Raw genomic sequence first — 22,591 nt, forward strand, 5'->3', positions numbered from 1 at the left:
AAGTTGTGAATAGTGCAAAGGCTGGATCTTTAATGGATTCAAGCGAGACAGCAAATCCCTTGGGAGGGAGATGGGCGGTGATAAAGTTTGATTGATAGATAGATAGATAAATAAATAAATAATCATCATTCCACTTTAATTCAGCAGTAACTCTCCCAGAGGTTAAGGGGACTTATTTGGATGTGATTGCTTATCAGCTTACAGGGAGGAGTGAAGAAACTGACCAGAAGCCAACAAAAGCCCATAAACAATTTTTTTCTTTTTCCTTAAGCATTTTTTTAAAAGTTGAACAAGTTCTTTGTGTGTGTGTGTGTGTGTAGCATAATGATATAACAAATGCCTAGCTAGATAGCAACATCTAGCCAACTGTGGCTGATCTTGCAAAGTTAAGCAGGATCAGACCTAGTTAGTTGGATGGGAGAACACCAGAAATGCTAGGTATGAATTGAAGAAACATCCTGGATGAAGGCAATGGCAAACCTCTTCCACATTGTTGCCAAGAAAATTACACAGATGGGTCTGTATGTGGCCAGCAGAACCCAATTAAAAGGAGAATTTACCTTTCCCTTTTTTTAATAGCCAATAAATGGCTTTTTATTTGTTTGTTATTTGCTTTGTGAAATCCAGAGTCAAAAGTGAAGCAGTTTGAAAGCTCCTCTGTCCACTTGTTTAGAATGGAAGGGGAGGTAGACAGCTAAGGAAGACTGCAATGGGTGAAGGGAAAGCTGCGGTGAATATTTGCCTTCTATCCAGCGCTGCAGAGAAGGTGATACAGTAAGATGTACCACCAATGACCTCATCATTGCTCGATTGTAACTTGCCATATGGGACACCATCTCTCCCCTCTCTCACAGCAACGGGGACAGTGTCAGGAGTCCCTGCTGCTTGAAGGGAATTGGGCTGGGTGCAAATCTACCCATGTCATGCTGCTTGGAGTAATGCATCACTTACTCCTTCGCATAATGCTCTTTAGAGCTTTCAAATGTGCAGCGAGAAAAGCAGGAGTGGGACCATATGGAGAGAACAGGGAAGAGATCTTTAGGTAAGGTGGAAATAAGATGAAAGACACAGAAGAGATCTGGGGACAACAGCAGATGATTGAGCCCTGAATGACTACCACCCTCCCTGTCCTTATCCTGAGAACCGAAGCCAGATGTTTACCCAGCTAGATACCTTTCACAGAACTTTCCTGGGGAGAAGGGGGAGGGGGAATGACAGACCAGGAACAGTGACAGATTGTCTTCCTTTGTATGTTTTCTATCTTGACTTAACAGAGGGGGAGTTGTATGCTACACAGAAATCAGTTCTGATTGGAGCAGTCTATAAGCCAAATAAATAAAATCTAAAAAGGATGCTAGGATGTGTTGGATTCCTGCTCCCATCAAGTCAAATGCTGGTTGTGGATGATAGGGTTATATTCCAACATATTTGACTGGCATCAAGTTGAAGAGAAAGAGAATAAAAGTAAGCCATGTGTCATCTTCACAAGAACATTCAAAACTAGAAGGGGGAAAAAAATCTATAACCTGGCTCAGATTAACCCTGAACACAAACATTGACAAAATCTATAAAGAAATAATTTTTAAACGTATGCTTGACAAAATTAGATGATTAAAATCAGATATAGTCATCATCTATTAGGGATGTAACAAGAATCAAGAAATACTAACCAGTCCTGAGATAAATAAAATGCACACGCAAATCTTTAAGAGGGTCTGTGTCAGTTGTACAGCCAGTGGTTTGTTCAGTTTGACTCAGAAGGGTTTCTTCAGTGGCCCAATCCAATTTCTTGCATAGCTTCTCCATCCAGCACATTTTTTCAGAGAAAACTCATCATTAGAATATTAGATTTTCTTATATTCCTTTATATGCATAAAGAAATGGTGAACTAAAACATGCTGTAATTTTGTTTCACTTGATTCAGCTATATTTTAAATAGGCCTTTCACAAACCCAGCAGTAGATTTAGGAAAAATTACCTGTCTCATTTTCATCTGATTGATTCATGATGATGCAGAGAAACCAAGTCTGTAGGAGAGTCTGCACTCTGTTCACTAAGCCAGAAATCTGACATATGGGCAATGGCCTGGTGTACTCGTGATGCTGCAAAATTGTACTCATTTTCCCAGTAGCACCTGGATATACAACCAATAACACTAATCATGAAGATGAAGATGAACATGATGTTGCATAGTCAGAAGAGGTTTCTGAAAATGAGTTGGAGGAATCTGAAATAGCATCCGATAGGGGTTGCTGATGCCCAGTGCCAACCAGACCCAGGATTAGAATTAAGAAGATCCCAAAGATCTAATAAAGGAATTCTACCTGAGACAATATGCTGGGCAGCTGGAGCAAGGGATGTGCCTGATCCCAAGTCATGGGAAGTCCCAGTACAGGGACTGCCAGCAGAAATGGAGGGAGCAGAAAAAGAAACATGGATTCTAACGGAACTACCAAACTATAAGAAAGCCATAAGCTTTATGTGGGTTTTCAAAACAAAGCATGGTGTTCTTGGAAATGTACACTCCCATAAAGCAAGGTTAGTAGCAAAGGGCTACCTGAGCAAGTACAGAGAGGATTATGATGAAATTGTTGAGCCAGTGGTTATATATGCAAGCATCAGAATTTTACTAAGTGTAGCAGCATTTAGAAAATTGTGTGTGAGCACTTAGATATTAGGATAGCCTTTCTGCACGGTGTGCTGAAAGAGGAGATTTAGGTGCGCCGACCCATTGTGTTCTGAAGCGTCGGGGAAAGAAATACTGGTGTGTCAATTATAAAAATCCATACATGAGCTAAAGTAAGCAGCCAAAGCACAGTCTGATAAACTAAGTCAAATGTTGCAAAGCATGGACTTTGAGCAGGGAAGTGCTAATAATAGTATATACAAGAGGTAAAAATGGAAGACAAATGTACATTTGCTATTATGTTAATTATCTAATGGTACATGCAGAGGACAATAGAGACAGTATGGAGATAGTGAACAATTTAAATAAAGCGAAACCTCCTGGGGATCCTAGCCATAGCCACAATCTTGGAACTGAAATAAAAAAGGACCTAAGTGGAGTATACCTGGCCAATCAAAAACAAAAGATAATAGACCTAATAAAGTTTCTAGGTCTCAGAGAGGCAAAGGTGTCAAGCACACCCATGGAAGTTGGATACCATCTAAACTGGACAGGTATCTGGACAGCAGTAAAAAGATGAAGCAGAAAAGGAATGGTGGACTTTAATTTAAAACTGCCTGTAACTAATTATCCAAAATTTACTGGACGTACAGGTTTGGATTGGGCTGGAGATAAATCTGATGGGAAATCAACTACAGGACACAGATTCTTTCATGGCAGTGTGCCTATCTCAGCAGCAGCTAGAAACAAAGCAGAGTGGTCCTGTCATCCACAGAGGCTGAATGATGTGCTGCAGAACAAGCATGTAGGGAGCTTGCACAGCTGCACAACTGAATCCCAGGCTTCAAAATAAAACAACCAATCCCAGCCACTTTATCTGAGGACAACACGGGCAGTGTAGTCCTTGCAAAGGCAAAGCAGTGGAGACCCAGCATGACACACTGCACAATGTGAAGGACATGAAAGAAAAGGAGCAAGTACAACTGATGTCCTGTCCTGCCCTGCCCAGCTGATGATACATGGGCAGATACACTGGCCAAGCCCCTGCCCAGGGAGTGCTTCCTCGGAGCATGCCACGATGCATGGGGGTATGGCATGCAGTTTGGTGCACAGAGCTGATGGAAGGGAATATTGGGTGCATCATCCCCATCCACCAAATTGTTTCCTTAATGGTGCAGGATAGAGGAGGGATCACCTGGTGTCCCACTTTCCACCTCTATCCTGCTACTGTTAGACACATTAAGGATTAAAGCTGGAATAACCAAAGGCCCCTCTCTTTGGGACCGCCCATGCTAGTTACCCACAGTATTGTTTCCAGGGACTCTGGAAAGTTCTGTCCTTTTCATAGATACAGATAAATATATGGATAATGTAAATTCTTGCCTGTTGTTCATGTCTCCCTCCCTGCCTCCCTCCCTCCCTCCCTCCCTGTTTCTGCCTGCCTTTTTTCTTGTTTGTGCCCATTAACTCTTTTTGAAGTTTGCTGACGTTTAATAGAGATTCATAGCATGGCCTTTTACATGGGAAAAAACCCCAGCAGTTGCTTCCTTCCTCAGCAGAAAAAAAATCAAGCAGCACAAGGTAAATGAAGAAGAGCGTTCTGCTCCTCCTGGACACCACCTTGCTTGGCTAAGGAGAATCTTCATAGGATAGGGGAGAAAACTACTAAGCAGAAAAAAAAAAAAGGGACATGAAAGAAGGCAAATGGGTACAACATGCTAGATTTTAGAACAATATTACCTTCATTTCAACCAACCATACTGCTTTGCCATTAACAGTCATTTGAAGAAGAGCCATTAGCAGGTTGAATCCCAGCCGTTGGTTTGTGTTGCTCAAGCCAAACTCTTCCTCAGTCATCAGAGTAGCATCACGGTTTGCAAACTAGTTCGCCAAGTTACAATCCAGACTCTACTCCTTTCCCTTAACAGCCCAAATCTTGCAGGAAAAAAGCTCTTCTGCAGAGGCCCTCCTCCGAGCATGCTGTCTATCAGACGCAGTGCACTGAGTGGCTTCTGGAAGAGGGCCTTTTTTTTATTGGTGGTGTCTTAATTATGGGGCTCCCTTTCAGGGGAGGCTTTCTTGGCATCCATGATGAGGTCATTTGGGCAGGAAAGCTGTTGTGGTTTGGTTTGTTATGGCTGCACATCACACTGGCTTTTCAAAACAGCTGCCAATCAGTGTATTTATTTATTAAGAATATTGATCTGCCAATTCTTATTTTTTAAAAAAGGCAATTTATTGTGAGAAGAGAAACAGATGAAAAAACAAAATAAAAGAGGATGGAAGCAGAAAAGCAGGAGATACCACAGAGGGGAGTCGTTCCTCAGGGAGGGTGCTACCACAGAGAAGGCCCTGCTTTGCACTGCCACCAACCGACATTCTGCAAGCCTCAGCAGGGTAAATTCCCTGACGTTATAGGGGTCTGAGAGGCTGAGAAAGCTGAAACTTCTTTGTTAGACCAGCTGATCCCAGGTTGTTTACATAGTGATGCCAACACCTTTATTCCAACTTGGTAGCAGAGTGGCAACCAGCGCAGATATTTTAGCACACGTATAAACCGTAAGTGGAAAAGCATTCAGTCAGTCACCTAACTGTGGCATTCAGTACTACTTCTGCCTCCCAGGCCAGTCCCAAGTACAGCCCCCCATTGAGTGCATGAGACTAACCTGATCTTGAGGTTACCAAAGGCATGGATCTCCAGGCAAGCTGTCCCACTCCAGAGATGGGCAGAGTTGATGTAACAAACTCAGCTGGTAATAAGTGCTTCTAATCATAGAAGTCATGTGGGACTCCAGTAACAGTGATGGGTCCAAGCATTTCCAGACTGCCCACCTCTTCCTTCATGGGGAGTGCAGTCCTGTCCAGAGCAGGAAATTCCCCTAATTCCCAGTTCCAGGAACCACTGACCCTTGTGCTTATCAGGATTCACTTCAACTTCTTGATCCTCATTCAGTACTCCAGCACTGGTTTAAATTCTCCACAGTTTCTCCTATTTCTCATCTTACTGATAACAGAACCGGGTGTTGACAGCATGTGGGCGACACCTCATCCCCAATCTTCTAGTCTCCATACCAAGTGGCTTTAGACAGCTATCAAATAGCATTCAAGGTGACACCTACAGCAAGGCTGCCAGCAATTTCCAAATGTGTTCAGGAACTTATCCCACAAATAGGTACAGAACTATTGCATGACTATGCCCCCAATTCCTAATCCATGCAGCTGGCTCCAAAGGATACCACGGACAATTATATTGAAAGCCACCAATAGAAATAGCAGAGCTGTACTCTGTCAGGGCAATGAAAGCCAATTTTATCTCTAGCCCAGAACCCAGCATCCCAAACACCTATAATCTTCCGGGGAGGCCCTATCGTCCATGCTGAGGCTTGCAGAATCCAGATTGAATGGGATCAAGTAGATCACTAACCTCAAGCACACTTGTAGCTGAATCATCCCCACCCTCCCAATCACTCTTATAACCATCCAAGGCAGGGAGGTTGAGCACTCCTGAACGCCCCCAGCCCTGTGGGCGGCAGCCAGCTCAAATAAGCCATGTTGTGCAATGGCTGAGAAAACAAATAATAGTTTTCTACTGCTACAAGTGTCTTGTCTACTTCTTCAGGACCCCACAGAAACTGTGCCACAGCACTGGACAAGGCAGTGTAAGGGACAATAGGAAGATGTACAATTTGATCTTCAGAATGCTCCACAGACCGATCACAGTCGGCTTCCAAGAATGGTTCCCATTGCCTCATACTAGGCACAGTTATGAACTCTAACACATGTTTAGTTAGCTTCACATTTACTTCTTCTCCACTGGAGGTCTAGCCATTGCCCAATCTGCTTCACTGTTTAACCTTCTGTAGTAAGCTCAGTAGCAAGCTGTACTTTACAATGTCACGGAGGACACTCAGGAGTGATTGTGTCAATGGCCCACCACATTTAATCATTCCATAGAGAGTCTAGAGGAAGTTCTGCCTTTCACACTGTTAATCTATATTTTCCCCAGGCATTGTAGCTATTATATTTAGTGATTTTTAAAATTGCATAAATAACCTTGAATATGTCTCAGAAAGAGGTACCTCTGGTGCCTCTCTTGGCCTGTTCTTTCCATTTCAAGTCATATTCTTCCCCATCTGCTCTGAAGCATATGGAAGGCCCAGTAAGTTAAGGGCCTGGACCTGGGCTGAAATGGGGTAAGAGGTACAACAGCAGTCCCACTCCTGCTGCCTCTGGATCATTAAAAATAGAAGTATCCTCTCCAGATTGCAACCTAGAGGGAGATACAAAGGGGGAGAAGACTTGTTAATATTCAAGACACATGGCCTCTGCTGATTCTGCTAGTCTGGTTGCTCAGTCTGTGAGCACTTCCAATCCTACTAGTACTAATAAAGAAGGCTGTTTTTTAAAAAAATGAAATATAAACCCTTTGCTTCGGGGTACCAGAGAACATTTTAAAATTACTGATTAATACTTCCTTTTATCTCTTACTTCAGCATCAGATCAACTCCAGACTTTGCCTTATTGAATAACCATAGATTTTCTTATCTGCTGCCTAAAGATAATTAGCCCCCTAAGGCTTTTTTCTCTCTTTTTGCTGAGATTTTTTTCCCATTAAAACCAGGAGAATAGTTGAGAATCAAATGAATTGAGAATTTAGCTAGAAAGATTTTATCTCAACAAATATATGTCTGGAATCCTAAGAGTCTGGTATATTATATCTAAAGCCAAAGACACAAACCCATCAGACCTCTGGGGGTAATGTTTCAGAGACAAAGGCCAGTTGGGTTAACTTTCTCCAGTGCTGTCAATGGATGCCTTGATATTGTTTAATGATACCTTGGGCATCAATGTGGATCAAATGCTTCCTATACCATCATGTTAAGCTACTCCCTTTCCTTCTAACAGGATACTAAGAGAAATGCTGTAAATCATGATGCATATTCAGAATGAAAAATCCACTAATTTAATAATTAATAACATAATGCCATTTTTCTTAACTATTGATTTGTATCCATTTTTTCTTGGCCATCACATCCAGAAGTGTCCCAAATCACACCTGGAGCATCTCAGATCAGAAGGGCTAGGACTGTACCCTTGACCTCTGATAATACAACCACTAGGATAAGCCTCATCTTTATGAATATATTGGCACTGCTCTCTGCTATGTGTGAATAGATGGACTTTTAATATGAGATTGTTTATTGCCCTCAACCATTTGCTGCCATGCTTAATGTAGCCACTCCACTCACAACAGGGAAAAAGCTGTTTGCATAAACATTGAAAATAAATGCAGCCAGAGCTGCAGAGAGGCAGGCTTTGATGAACTGTGGATATTAAATTGTAATGCTCAAGACTAGATCCTTCAGGATCTAGTTCCTATACTGGCTGGGGAAGGTGGAGCACATAAATCCATTTATCTGGAGCATATCAGGTAGGAGAAAACTTACCTTGAATTCCTCCTCAATAGCATTCAGAGGAATGTAAGTGTGGTGACTGGAACACTCGTGCATTCATTCAATTACGACTCATAAGCTTCTGCTTATAATCTATTTTAATGAAGCATAGTATTCAATACAGAGAAGTTGTTGTGAATGGGATTTCCCGCATGTTTCTACATTTTAAAATCACAGTAACTTCAATTTCCCCCCCACTGCCCCCTTAGGTATGTGCCCCCTCCTTCTCGTGCCAGCAGATGGCTGTAACTGTTCTCCACCAATGACCTTGGTGCAAAGAGCAGCTAGCCCAAACAAGATGATTCACACTCCAACCATGCTCCCCCTCCCTGCTGGGTGACTCGCAGGTTAACATGGGTTGCTACAAGATGGATGTGAGTCCGATAAAATGTTCTGGGAACATTTGATTGGGAAGCATGACAGTAAGGAATATGACATGGAGGTATAGATGTATGTGTACATGTGTGTGTATAGCAATATGGTGGGTATAACCAATCATACTAAAAAAAAAACCTTGTTTTTACTTTTTATGGGATTTTAATGTTTATTGTTATAGTATTAATTTTATTGTAAACATTTTATTGTAAGCATGACAGTAAGCAATATGACATGGGGGTATAGATGTACAGTATGTGTATGAAAAAGCTGGATGTATCATTAATTTCCAAGTCAAGTGCGGGGGAGCATCTTGCTAATATGAATCCTGACAAGTGAAACAAAGCTCTCTTTTCATGGAAGGATCCGTTGAGGCATGCTTCTGCTTCCTTTTGAAAGGAGCATCAAAGAGCAGAATGCCTGGCAGATTAAAGGCAAGTGCTTGCCTGTCTATGACAAAGAGAGGCTGAATGTTAATAAGTGGTTTAAGGAAAGGCAAAACTGAATCATGTTCATACACATGTGTGCACAGATATACACATACAAACATACACCCCTTCTCCTTGCACTCAGCAGTGCAGATCCATCCCTCTCTTCCCAGCTTTCACAAGCATTTATGCAAAAAAGCTACATCTGCATCTTGGGGAGCCATGTTCAAACCCCAAGGACTTGCCCACAAGTACCATGGCCAGGATCACCAATTCACCAGGCTTCAAAAAGGAAGGAAGGCTATGCTAGTGGCACTGATCCTCTGGCAGCTGCTGTGAAAGAGAGAACTGAGGTCATTGCAACCTGTTAGGAAATGAAAACATTGAGGTCTCTAGGTTTTGTCTGGCAATATTGTTTTGTCTGTTTGAACTAGCTCAATAGCAGAGCCATCCTTTTTAAAAGCATACAAGTTAGGACAAAGTGTCAGGGGAGTCCATTGGGGGAGATCAAAAAAATCAGATGGTGGTCATGACCATGTGATGGAAACCCTGCCCCCTTTTGCAAGTGTCATATGCATCTTTTAGATTCGGGGTTGTCCCACCACCTCTTAAGAGGCAGCTCTCCACCAACTCCTCAAGAAGCCATCATTGCTCCCAACAGAGCTGGACAATTTTCATCCCATCTCCAAACTTTTGGAGGAAGGTTGCTGAGAAGGTGGTCGGGTTGCAGCTCCAAAGGGCCCTGGAGGAAATGGACTTCTTTCAAATTCTGATAAAGTTCTAAGATGGTATTAGTCACACTTCTTGATGACCTCTGCAGGCTTGGAATGGAGGAAGTGCATCCATCCTGGCACTCCTTGATCTCTCAGCAGCCTTTGATACCATTGGTCCTGGGATCCCTCTGGACCAGCTATGGGGTTGGGAGAGGGAGGCACTGTGTTGCAATTGTTTGCCTCCTTCTTCCTGGTCAGTTCCAATCAATGTTGATGGGGGGAAAAGATCTAGTCTTAGACTCCTGCTTTGCAGGATGCCTCAGAGTTCTACTTGCTCTCTCCTTTAACATCTACATAAAGATTCTGGATAAGTTCATTCATCAGCACAGGGTGAAGGATCATCAATATGTGATGATACCCAATTATACATCTTTGTCCTTGGCCATCAATGCTGTCAAGGTCATTTGCCAGTGTCCGGAGTTTCTGGGGGACTGGGTGGGGAAGAACAGACTTCAGTTTAATCCTAGCAAGACCAAGTGGCTGTAAGGTTTGGGTCCCTCTGGGCCTGGATCCAGATATTTTCCACCATTGGTTCTGGAGGGGGTTGCATTCCTTCATTTGTTTGCAACTTGGGTGTCCTCCTGGACTCATGGCTACTACTCAAGAACCAGGTAGCAGCCATGGCCAAGAGGGCCTTTGCACTACCCAATTCTGTGTACCAATTACACTCATTTTTAGATCAGGAGGCCCTGCTTATGGTTCCTCCTAGTTTGAAGACCATCCAGAAGCTGCAATTGGTCCACAATTTGGTAGCACATGTAGTCATGGTCATACCACCCCACTACTTCCCAAGCCTTACTGGCTCCCAATAGGCTTCTGGGTACAATTCAAGGTGCTGGTTATAAACCACAAAGCTCAATATGGCGCAGGGCTGGGTTATTCACATTCTCTCTCTCCATTTCTGCCCATCCCACCCTCTCTCCCAGGCTGGACACCTTCCAGGGTGCTTCCCTGAGTCGAAGTCATTTGATGGGACTAAGTAGGTGTGCCTTTTCTGTGGTTTAGATGGCCCTGACTTTGTTAGCCTTCTGGAAAAAAAATAATGGTTTTTCCCTCCAGCTTTGGGCCAAGGTGATAGATGAACCCGACTTCTGGGAGGTGGAGTGCGTGTCTGGTTGACTCCTGCTGTATGTGATTGATATGCTGGCAATGGATTGGGTTTTAGAAGTTTTTTTTTTTTTAGCTATAATCATGTTTTTACCCCCTTTGGTTTTTATCTGATGGATACCACCCAGAGTTGTGATTATGCAAATTGTGTGGCTATCTACATTCTCTAAGAAAACAAATACAATTGATTCTGGATCCAACTCCTTTCAACAGAAACCCCAGACTGCTTTCATTTTGGTTTATATTTCCTGATAGTCTTCCCCTGTGTCTTGAAAGATAGCACTCCTTTCTCCAGTTACTGAAATGCCTCCTCGCCTACCAAGAACAAAACTCTAAAAGAACTTTATTATATGCATGTGACGTATCTGACTCCATTACTGCACAGCTAGATTGCATGTCTCTCACGTAGCCTCAGGGCATGACTTGTATTTCCCTATTCTCTTTGTACTCACTCCCCCGCCCTGATAGAACTGCTGAATAAAAGGAGGTGGGGGCGTGGCACCAGGAGGCAGTACCAGCAACCTCCTGAGATGTAGCGTCGCTCGCCACAAAAGAATCCTGTGCCTACCGTTGTTTTTTCGACCTCACCCTTGCGAGGGAATCGTTGGCTCATTCCCCCCCAGGGAATCCCATAGACCGAAGGGCGAAGGACTGGTCGCGTGACGCGACAACTGGGGGCTCGTCCGGGATCCCTTCGGTCTCACGGTGTGATCTCTGTCTAGAGGTGCACTGCCTTCACTCTCGTTACTACGCACCTGGAAAAGGCTCTGCAATCGTAAGTAATGGGCTCCCCACTCTCCAAAGTTTCGTCAGTTCATAGGGACGAACTTTATGATTTAGTGAAGAAGGCTAACTCTTGTCAAAAGGCTAACGGTACGACCATCTTTCCCATTTCAAAAAAATCGGTGACTCAACTCCTACTGTACATGGACAGACACTGCCCTGTCTATCCTTCAGAGGGGTCGCTCAAAGCATCCACTTGGGAAAGGATAGGAAAATATTTTCATGATACCCCACGAGCACCCGTGCCTATTCTGACTGCCTGGAAGGCTGTTATGGCGGCCATCAACACTCTTTACCCTCCCCCGTCTTCCCCGGAAACTTGCCCTTCTCCTCCCGGCCCAAAAACCCCACCCCCTCTTGCCGCCCATCTCGATGCTGCCTCAACACCACCCCCTCCATACCCAGCCGTTCCTCCTCCCCCTTCAGCTCCAACCCCCGGATCCCCTCAACACCACCCCCTAGGAGGCGCCATCACTGAACTCCTCTCCTCCCCCCTCTCATTGGAAATGGAGAGTCCCTCTGCCTTTCCCATGACCATCGGCCTAGGGGCGGCGGGAGGAAATTTGTATAACAATATTGAACTTAAGGTTTTGAAACAAATCAAAGATGCTGTAACCACCTACGGCTTGCACTCTCCTTTTACTAGGGGAGTTTTAGACTCTTTAGTTACTGCTAACACTGTTATGTTATTGTATGATTGGAAAATGCTTTTTTCTATGCTTATGACCCCGGCGCAATACGTTGTGTGGCAATCTGAATACGACAAAGGGGTGGAAGTAGAAATTAGAAGAGGTCTTCCCGCAGGGGTGACCGCAAATCAATTATTAGGAAAGGGACAATTCGCAACCTTAGTCCAGCAACAGAACTCCCCCCGTCGTTGTTTTGCTATTATTCACATGTGCGCCATGAATGCTCTCAAAAGAGTGGATGATTCCGACTCTCAATCCACCCAAACGTTTTTGAAAATAATGCAAGAACCAAATGAACCATATGCTTCCTTCATAAGTCGCCTTCAGATTGCTTTAGACCGACAAATTGATAATGCCACGGCTAAACATGAGCTGCTAATGAAACTTGCTTTCTCTAACGCTAATCATGACTGCCAGACCATTCTGCAACCCGCAGTCAATCAACCGGGTGTAAAGCTTGCAGACTTCCTGCAACTCTGCAGAATCGTTGGTACCACCTCTCACAAAGTGAGCGCTCTCGCTGCCGCCATTACCACCTCGCTGCCTTCTACTAACCCCTCCCCTCAGCTCCATTCCCCGGAAGCCCTCGCAATCACTCGTCATGGAAATTGCTTCAATTGTGGGAAGCCGGGCCACTTTAAGAATCAATGCCGTGCACCCGGGGGAGGTGGGGCTCCCCCTTCCACTCAAAGGGGGCCGCCCCCCCCCTCCAAACCTAAAACTCCTTGTCCCAGGTGCCGCAAAGGCTTTCATTGGGCCTCGCAATGTCGCAATAACTCCTCCCCTCACCAGCCTTCGGAAAACTAGATCGGGGGTTGTCAGCTAACCCCGCCCCAAAGGCTGAATTACCCATCACCAGCTTCCCTGTGGAGTTGGCAGAGGATCTTTTGTATGACGATCCGGGGGCTGTCCTTTCCCTTCCTCTTGTTGTCACGCTGCATAAACCCCTCCCTCCTCTTACCCCTGCTTTGCTTATTCCCAACTCCTCGCTCACGCTTGAGGGGATGGTTGCTGCTCCCTATTTGTATGATTCATCAGATTTGACACAAATTGCTCTGGCAGGAGTGGGAGATAGGTGCTTTTCCTTAAATAAAGGAACAATTGTCGCCACGCTCATACTTCTCCCTTCTCCTGATATGCCATCATTGTTTGCCTTGCAGCAACCAGTCCAAACCTCTAAACCCACCCTCCTTGTCACACTAAATGGTCGCTCTTTCGAAGGCTTGATTGACACCGGCGCCGACGTCTCTGTCATTCGTTCCGCTGAATGGCCCTCCTCCTGGCCTATCGCTGAAGCCTCCTCGGTGCAAGGAGTAGGCGGAGCACAGGCCGCTAAGGTCAGCTCTCATTGGCTTTCTGCTGTGACTGCTCATTCTCATATTACAGCGTATCTAAAGCCTTATATCTTGCCTTTGCACTGTAACCTATGGGGCCGTGACTTGCTTTCACAGTTCCACGCTTTTATTCAACTTCCCTAATGGCTTTACAGGACCCTTCAGGGTCTCTCTCTCTCTCTCTCAAAACCTCTGTGCCGGTATGGGTTGATCAATGGCCACTCACCAAAGAGAAACTGGACGCCTTACATATCTTGGTCCAACAGCAGTTAATTGAAGGCCATATCGAAACCTCCACCAGCCCATACAATACTCCGGTATTTGTCATCAAAAAGAAGTCTGGCAAATGGCGCCTCCTACAGGATCTTAGGGCTATCAACACCATCCTTCAGCCCATGGGACCTTTGCAGTGTGGACTTCCCAACCCCAACTTGATTCCGGAAGGACACGACCTTATTGTAATAGACCTCAAGGATTGTTTTTTTTCCATACCTTTGGCACAAAAGGACAGAATTATTTTCGCATTTACGGTACCGGAACTTAACAATTCAAAGCCTACTGCTCGGTACCAGTGGAAGGTCCTCCCACAAGGCATGTTGAACTCACCCACAATGTGCCAATCTTTTGTCGATAAAGCATTGCAACCCTATAGATCCCAATTTCCGCATTTTCTTGTGTATCATTATATGGATGACATTTTAGTCGCTGCTGAGGGCCCGAAAGGGACAGTTCAAAAAACTTTTCCTATTCTTTTAGCCACCCTAGCAACGGCAGGGTTGCACGTTGCACCAGAAAAGGTCCAGTCTCGTTATCCAATGCAATATCTAGGCCACAAAGTTTTAGCCTCCACTGCTGCCCCACTTCTACCTATGCTCACGCTTCCCCAGCCGACCACCTTGGTCCAATTACAACAATGTCTGGGGGTCATTAACTGGGCCCGCGCATACCTTGCTTTAACTACACCCATGTTATCACCTTTATTCCAAGCGTTAGTGGGTTTGACAAACCCAGCTGACAAGGTATACCTTACAGAACAACAATTGCATGCCCTACAACAGGTCAATGCCGTCCTTACGACCCAATGGGTGGACCGTGCGCTCACTGACAAACCACCCTCTCTTGCCATTCTTTCAACACATCAATTATTAACTGCCATCATCGTCCAAACGTCTGATAACAAACATCTACATATTTTAGAATGGCTACACTTGCCACACACACCTAAGACATCCATCATCACCAGAGCAGCACAAATGGCCTCTCTTGTTGAGAAAGGCCGGAAGAGGATTAGAGCCCTAATGGGACTGGATGTTTCCACCCTGTACATTCCCCTTAAGGTTACTCAATGGGAACCCCTCCTACAAAACTCCACTGCACTGCAGGATGCCTTGGAGGACTGGTGTGGCCAGGTGTCATGCCATCTTCCCCCTGATCCTCGATTGCAACTGTTGCGAACAGTACCCTTTACACTAACCTCGCCGTTCGTTCAGCAGCCACTCAAGGAAGCCCTCACTGTTTTTACAGACGGCTCCAAAACCATAGGGGCTTGTACATGGCAAAATAATTGCAAATGGCATAAACGCCTAACAGGCCCACAAGCATCTGCCCAACAGGCTGAGTTAGCCGCCTTTTTGCTAGCCTTGTCTCTTTTCCCAGAACAGCCTTTGAATGTTATATTAGATAGTATGTATGTCACTCAAATGGCTGTGGCCATGTTTGATGCATATATTTCCCCTGTTACCCCCCCCTCTCTCATGACGCTTTTTTTGCAGCTTCAAACTCTCCTGAAGGACAGAACATCCCCTTTGTTTGTAGCGCATATTAGAAGCCACCAACAGCTACCCGGTTTCCTGTCCGAAGGCAACCACATGGCAGATGAGGCTTGCAAAATTATGGCCTCTTCCCCTCTTCCTCCGCCACTTTCAGCAGGGGACAGCCATGCTTATTTCCATCAAAATAAAAAAGCCTTGGTGCGCCAATTTGGCATTACATATCAAGAAGCTACCGCCATTCTTCAACAATGTCCAACCTGCAGTTTGCAGGCAAAGTGCATCCCTGAGGGAGTTAATCCCAGGGGTGTCCATGCTTGTGACACATGGCAGATGGATGTCACTCATTATCCCTCTTTTGCACCTTGGAAGTATATCCATGTATCTGTGGATACTTATTCGGGATTCATCCTGGCAACTTTGCAAAGAGGAGAAGCCACGAAAAACGTAATCAATCATTGTATTCGCACTTTCGTCACATCGGGATGTCCCAAAACTTTGAAAACTGACAATGGCCCCGCTTACGTCAGCACTCCCTTTGCTGAGTTTTGCCGTAAGTGGTCCATTACTCACAGATTCGGTATACCATTCAACAGCCAAGGTCAGGCTATTGTGGAAAGGGCTAACCAGACCCTAAAGAATGCCCTTGATCGGCAAACGGGGAAAAAGGCCTTAGGCCCCCCAAGCCTCCCGATGTTACAAAATATCCTTAATCTCACCTTGTTTACCTTGAATTTCCTTAATCTTACCGGTACCCCCCCTGCTACGGCTGCATCTCGACACTTTTCCAAGCCAGTAGTTCCCTCTTCCCGTCCCCTTGTTTATTTTAGGCAACTGCCCAGCCCTGAGTGGAAAGGCCCTGCGCAACTCGTCACCTGGGGAAAAGGCTACGCTGCTGTGCAACTACCTGATCGAGTGCTCTGGGTTCCTGCTCGCTGCATCCGGCCATATCATGGGCAGCCTCCTGACAAGCACCTTCTTGACCCTCCTTCTCTGTCATCTCTCTTCCATCTCTGCTCCCCTCACAACGAACCCTAACACAACCTCTCTCATTCGAACCCATCGTTTACGCTACCCTGCCACCATTGGCCGCAGCTCAGCATCCAACGCCATGGAATGTCTTCAACGCTCTCCCATCAAAAGAAAAGGCACCTTCTGGCGCTGGTTCCGCAACAACACTCTTCTCCAAGATGGCGATTCCTACTCCATCACTTATCACTTTCGCCAAACTACCCTTGCTATCACCAACGTACAGTTGACCGATCTAGGACAATATCACTGTGAAATAACAAAATTAATTAAGGGGTTCGCCACCTCATCTCGCCTTACGCTCACCTTATTTTTACTCTCCCTTCCTGAGCCCGCCCGTTGGCAGGGACGACGCCTACTGGCATTTGACGCCCAGGGATCGCATCGCCCTTACAATATCACCTGGACAATCCGCGATGCCTTGGGACAGATCCTGAATACCTCCTTTTGTTATAGCCCAATTATATCTTGTTTCCCTAACCTGTATTTTGACTTTTCAGAAATGCTTTTAGGAGTGACAGCCTACAGGAGGCTGGACGGCTTCCCAGAGCCCAGCCACTCCACCGTTAAAAGATATCCCCTGTATGTGTGCCCAGGACATGACACCAGCCCTGATCACGTGCACGACTGCGGAGGCATAGCAGATTACTTTTGCAAATCTTGGTCCTGCGTTTCCACTGGCTACATCTACTGGACCCCTCCATATAAGACTGATTACATCACCCTCACTCGGTTGAGAAAGGACATTAGGTGCACCGCAACCAAAAAGAATGCGGCAGGACAGGGGGGTTGGAATAGATGTAATCCGGTTATTGTACAATTCACTGCTGCAGGAAAAGCTCAGGGGAATGCCTGGGACTCAGGTGTAAAATGGGGAGGTCGTATGTATGCCAGATGGCCTGGGTTTCATTATGGCAACATGTTCTATATTCAACGACAGGTCACTCTCCCTCAGTCCCCACCTGTTGGGCCCAATGCCGACGACATTCACTCCACCTTTCTTAAACCCCTCACCAAACAAAAAAACCCCCTTGTCTCTCTTCTTAACTCCTCCTTTTCCCTTGTTCACACCGCTTCTAACACATCTCGATGTTGGCTTTGTTTGTCTTCCTCTCCACCATTCTATGAAGCAGTCGGTTCTCCTGACCCTATCCGAAACTCTACCTCAGCCTCCTCCTGCCGCTGGCAAAACACCACGTTGACTATCACCTCTATAATAGGGCAGGGCTGCTGCCTTGGCCGTGTTCCTGCTAACTATATTCAATATTGCCTTAATTCTTCTCATGATCACTGTGCCCTCTATCTTCCAAAAAATCGCTTGAACATCAACGGTCACACCGGCCATGGTGGCTACGGTGTACTCTACACTACCTCTGGTAATATCTCTGCCCGATTGACAGGGCAATACTTTATCCCTGGGAACAACTCTGTTTGGGCATGTTCTTCTGGCCTCACCGCATGTGTATATGGTGATACCTTGTTACAAACTAACGCCTTTTGTATTCAGGTGCTCCTACTCCCCAAGATTTCTATCTATTCCCCTGACGAACTTCTCTCCATTTTAGAGCCCCCTCATTATCCCCTCAAGGCTAAGCGCGAAGTAGTGACTGCTGTAACTTTATCAGTCCTACTGGGCTTAGGTGCGGCTGGAGCCGCCACTGGTGTGTCAGCCCTTGTTGTCAATGATCAGAACCTGCGTCACCTTAGTGTTATCATTGACACTGACCTTCGCGCCATCGAACAATCTATTGTGGCGCTACAAGATTCCCTTACCTCTCTATCCGAAGTGGTTTTGCAAAATCGTAGGGGTCTCGACCTTCTGTTCCTCAAACAAGGGGGTCTGTGTGTTGCTCTAAAGGAAGACTGCTGTTTTTATGCCGACAACTCAGGAGTAGTATTGGACTCTATGAAAGAGCTCAATTCCCGTTTAAAAACAAGGGAATTGGAGCGCCAACAATCCATGTCATGGTATCAAAATATGTTTAGCATTTCTCCATGGCTAACCACACTGTTGTCCGCTCTGTTGGGGCCCCTCCTGTTATTGATTCTCGTATGCACCATAGGCCCCTGTGTGCTGGGTCGCGTTCTCCGCTTCTTAAAGCAGAGACTTCATACATTGGACTCAGAGGTATCCGAGACAAAGCTTGCTGTTCAACACCTGGTCACTGCTGTAGGTATGGAGAAAACACCACTCTTGGAATGGTCCTCCGATAGTGAATCGGAAGTGGAAAAGGACCCCCGGTCACACTACCCCCCGAGAGAGGACGCTGGGATGGGTCTCCTTGGACTGAAGAGTCCCTGGCTCCCCGACTCAGACCCTCTGGGGGAGGAACAAAATTAAATAAAAAAGGTGGAATTGTGACGTATCTGACTCCATTACTGCACAGCTAGATTGCATGTCTCTCACGTAGCCTCAGGGCATGACTTGTATTTCCCTATTCTCTTTGTACTCACTCCCCCGCCCTGATAGAACTGCTGAATAAAAGGAGGTGGGGGCGTGGCACCAGGAGGCAGTACCAGCAACCTCCTGAGATGTAGCGTCGCTCGCCACAAAAGAATCCTGTGCCTACCGTTGTTTTTTCGACCTCACCCTTGCGAGGGAATCGTTGGCTCATTCCCCCCCAGGGAATCCCATAGACCGAAGGGCGAAGGACTGGTCGCGTGACGCGACATATGCACTCCTTGATTTTTTTTAAATTTCCAAAACGGTATTTTATAAAAGTCTGTTGCTACATAGAGATTTATTATATGCCCTGTCCATACATATATGAAATAGATAACATCATAAAAAACTTTTTTTCACAGCAGTTGATCTCATTGGCTCAAGGCAGCCTATAACATGTTTAGTTCCTCTTATTTTACTTGTTAGAAGAGGGGGAAATTCACATTATGCCATGATTATAGTGCAAAGACAAGGACCAGACTGATTAAGATTAAAGTTCAAATCTCAGTGTAATCACCCAGTTCACTGAGTGACTTTGGACCAGTCACACTTTCTTACCTTAACACATCAGGACTGTGGTGAGGAAGAAAGCGGAGAGGACAGACATAAACTCTGCCAGCTCTTTAATTTCTTGCAGAGGATGAAAAAAGGCAAGTAGCTTTCCTTTCTCATGCATACTTCTCACAAACCCTCTCTCTAAACAAACAAAAATCTTAATTTCAAATAGCCTAGTCTTGCTCTAAAAACATTAGCTGATTTGAGATATGTTATTAATGTTATTAAACCTCCAAGATTTACTAACCAACACTGGTACAGTGTATGTGTGTGCGCATGCCCACTGTATACACATACAATCAATGTTACTTATTCCTCATTTAAAATCTTTAGTGAAATGATAAACATATGCATAACTTTACCTTGTGGACCTTTGCATTTTCTTGGTTTAGGAGTCTGCAAATACCATGATTAATGCTTTGTCATGGAAGCTACAAAAGTTCCCCCCTTGACTACTATACATGTAGAAACAAGCAGTATTATCTAGGAGGATCCAAGGCAAAACTGTCTCAGCAAACCCAAGGATGAGAACAGCAGCGACCTGTGCAGAACTTGGACCAGCTGCTTGTGAACAGGATCAAGGAAGCCCTTCCACAATGCAAAGATGCTGTTTTTACAATACTGTTGTGATACAATGCTATTATTGCTATGACCTGGGGCTGCAATGAAATCAACACATGTCAAGTATCATTTGCCATTAGCTGCCTGCTTCATAGATGCTTACTTAGGAACTAGAAATAGGCATTCTTTCTTCTCTGCTGGTCTGATGCGTTCATTTTTTTTTTTTACATGCAAGCTGGAGGATTCCCAAGGAGCCATTTGCTGGGGAAAATGCACCCACCTGTCATTATTCTCAGTTTCATGTGGCTAGGGCATGTCTGAAAAGTTTATATTACCAAATCAGGTGAGGAACAAGCTAGGCGTTACTGTTTGGCTTCCTGGCTCTCTCCACGTGAGAATAATAGACACAGAAGATGAGCACATCTTTGCTTAGCATCGCCCAATCCAGCATTTGTGTGGGTTTTACAACAAAATATTTTATCATAAGGAAATTATAAACAAAAAATGCCAAGCTCAGGTCTTTGTGGCCTCCAAATGTTTTGGACTACAACTCGCAGAGATCTGATAAGAGTTGTTGTCCAAAACATCTAGAGGGCATCAGGCTTCCTATTTCCATTCTAGAAGATCAGTAAACATCTCAGATGTTGATGCATTAGCAAGTTTTAGTCTTGGGCTGGGGAATGCTTGCTATAGCAAAGAGGTCATGGCCGAAAAGGTATCCAGTATATATGTGCGCATGTGTGTAAAGGAATGGAAAAAAACTGATTCACAAAGCTACTTCTTAAGGTGATGATGTTCAACATTATAGCTTGGGTACAATTTTCCCATACTCTTGTTTTCATAGCTGTGGTTAACATGTGACTGGCTAATGCTTACTTGTGAAGAAACCACAAAACTGCTCCTTAAACCATGCAACTTATTAAACCAATAAGATGACTGTGAAGGTGGAAAAAGAATAGATGGAATTTGCAACTTCTGAAAATCTAAAAATTATGTCCCCAATTATTTTTTCTGGCTTTAGCAGTGCACATTTTATTATGAACTGTAACAGCTGGCTATGAGTACTTTGTGACAAAAAACAGCAGCAGAGGAAACACACAGAGGCAAATGCCATCAAATGTTAATGGCAGTAATAAAGCCAACTTTCTCATGAAGGTGATGTTCTTTCAAGTAATAACTAACAAATTAACCTCTCTGGCATGGTAAGTAGACCACCCAAATGCAATCATTTTGCTCCTTGTCTTAGAGCAATGGCTGGCAGGGGAGGAGGCAGATTTTTAGCAATCTTTGGCAATAGGCTTCACAAAATCATTCCAAGGAAGAAAGCTAAATTCTGTACATGAACAAATGAAATTTCTAAATGAACTTTAGAAATGCTACTATCAACATCTGCCTTTGTTGCATACAGAAACCCTATACAATAATTATCCATGCGCATAGCCACTGTACAAGTCTGAGTGAGCCCATTTTTTTCCTTCACAGTTCATGTAATTAATTCCATGTAATTAGCAACTGGATGCAGGAAGCTCTCTTTTGCTATTCCTCTCCCCATCATGGCTGCTCCCCACCTCTTTGGTCATGATTCCCCAATCTCACAAAGTGCCAAAATTGAGCAGCAAGCCACCAAATAAGGGTGGCATGAATTCTGGGGCTTTGATGCAAAGAAAGCAAGCCAGATGCTTTAAGATTCTGTTGTAGTTAAATAAGATTTCAATTAACCTAACTTCCAAAAATGGCTTGGTACACGAGGGACATGGAGCTTAAGGGAAGTAAAATCAGTACACATGTCTATTCTTCTCTCACCAGTAATGACACTAATAATGTACTGATGCCTGGAGACTGGCTGTTCAAAGTTCTGAATTCAGTTCCAAAAAAGTGCTTTGGAGCATGTGGAGGCACAAATGTTAACACTTATCTACAACTCTTTAAAGCAGCTGTTTCTTTTCCCAGGATCACGTAACAGTTGCAGAGCTGTTTGGAAGAGAATCCAAAGTAAAGAACTTCACAGGCCTATTAGAGACTTCCCCCTAAATCACAGGACAGGTTAGCTCTCCCCGACACACGACTTAAATGGTATTTAGAACGGAACCATCTTCCCCATACATGGAAGATCCTAAATCCTTTTTATTCATTCATTGATGGAAGACAAGTCAGCACTACCAATTCGTTTTATAAAAAAACATGTATGCATTTTGCAAGGATATGCATGGAATAAGTAATAAATAGTATGATCACATTCTAATACTCTAGCCAAATAATGTCGAGCTATGTTAGGCTAAGAAGTGGATGTGTTACCCAATTCAAGGATGAACAGCAAGCTGAAAAAGTTCATTCAGCTAACATGTGGCATTAGCTTTATCCACAGAAACTCATTGGGTGGCTGTCATGAGTTCTTAGCCCAATCTTAATCTTAGGGTTATGTCGGGTAAAAATTGGAGGAGGAAGTGCTATGGAATCACCTTGGAAAGATATAGAACATCCAGAACTACAGAGCTTTCCACGTGGAGGGGTCAACTTTAATAGAATACTCTGCAGAGTTATTTCATCTTCCCCTCTTTAGCTGATCTTTTTTGTGGAAAGGGATGATGGGAAACATAAAAGGGATGCAAGCAGAAAAATCTGAAAAATTCACAGAAAAATCCAGTAAATGAGATGGGAAGATTATA

This window comes from Candoia aspera, chromosome 1, assembly GCF_035149785.1.
Source record: "Candoia aspera isolate rCanAsp1 chromosome 1, rCanAsp1.hap2, whole genome shotgun sequence".
NCBI classification, from domain to species: Eukaryota; Metazoa; Chordata; class Lepidosauria; order Squamata; family Boidae; genus Candoia; species Candoia aspera.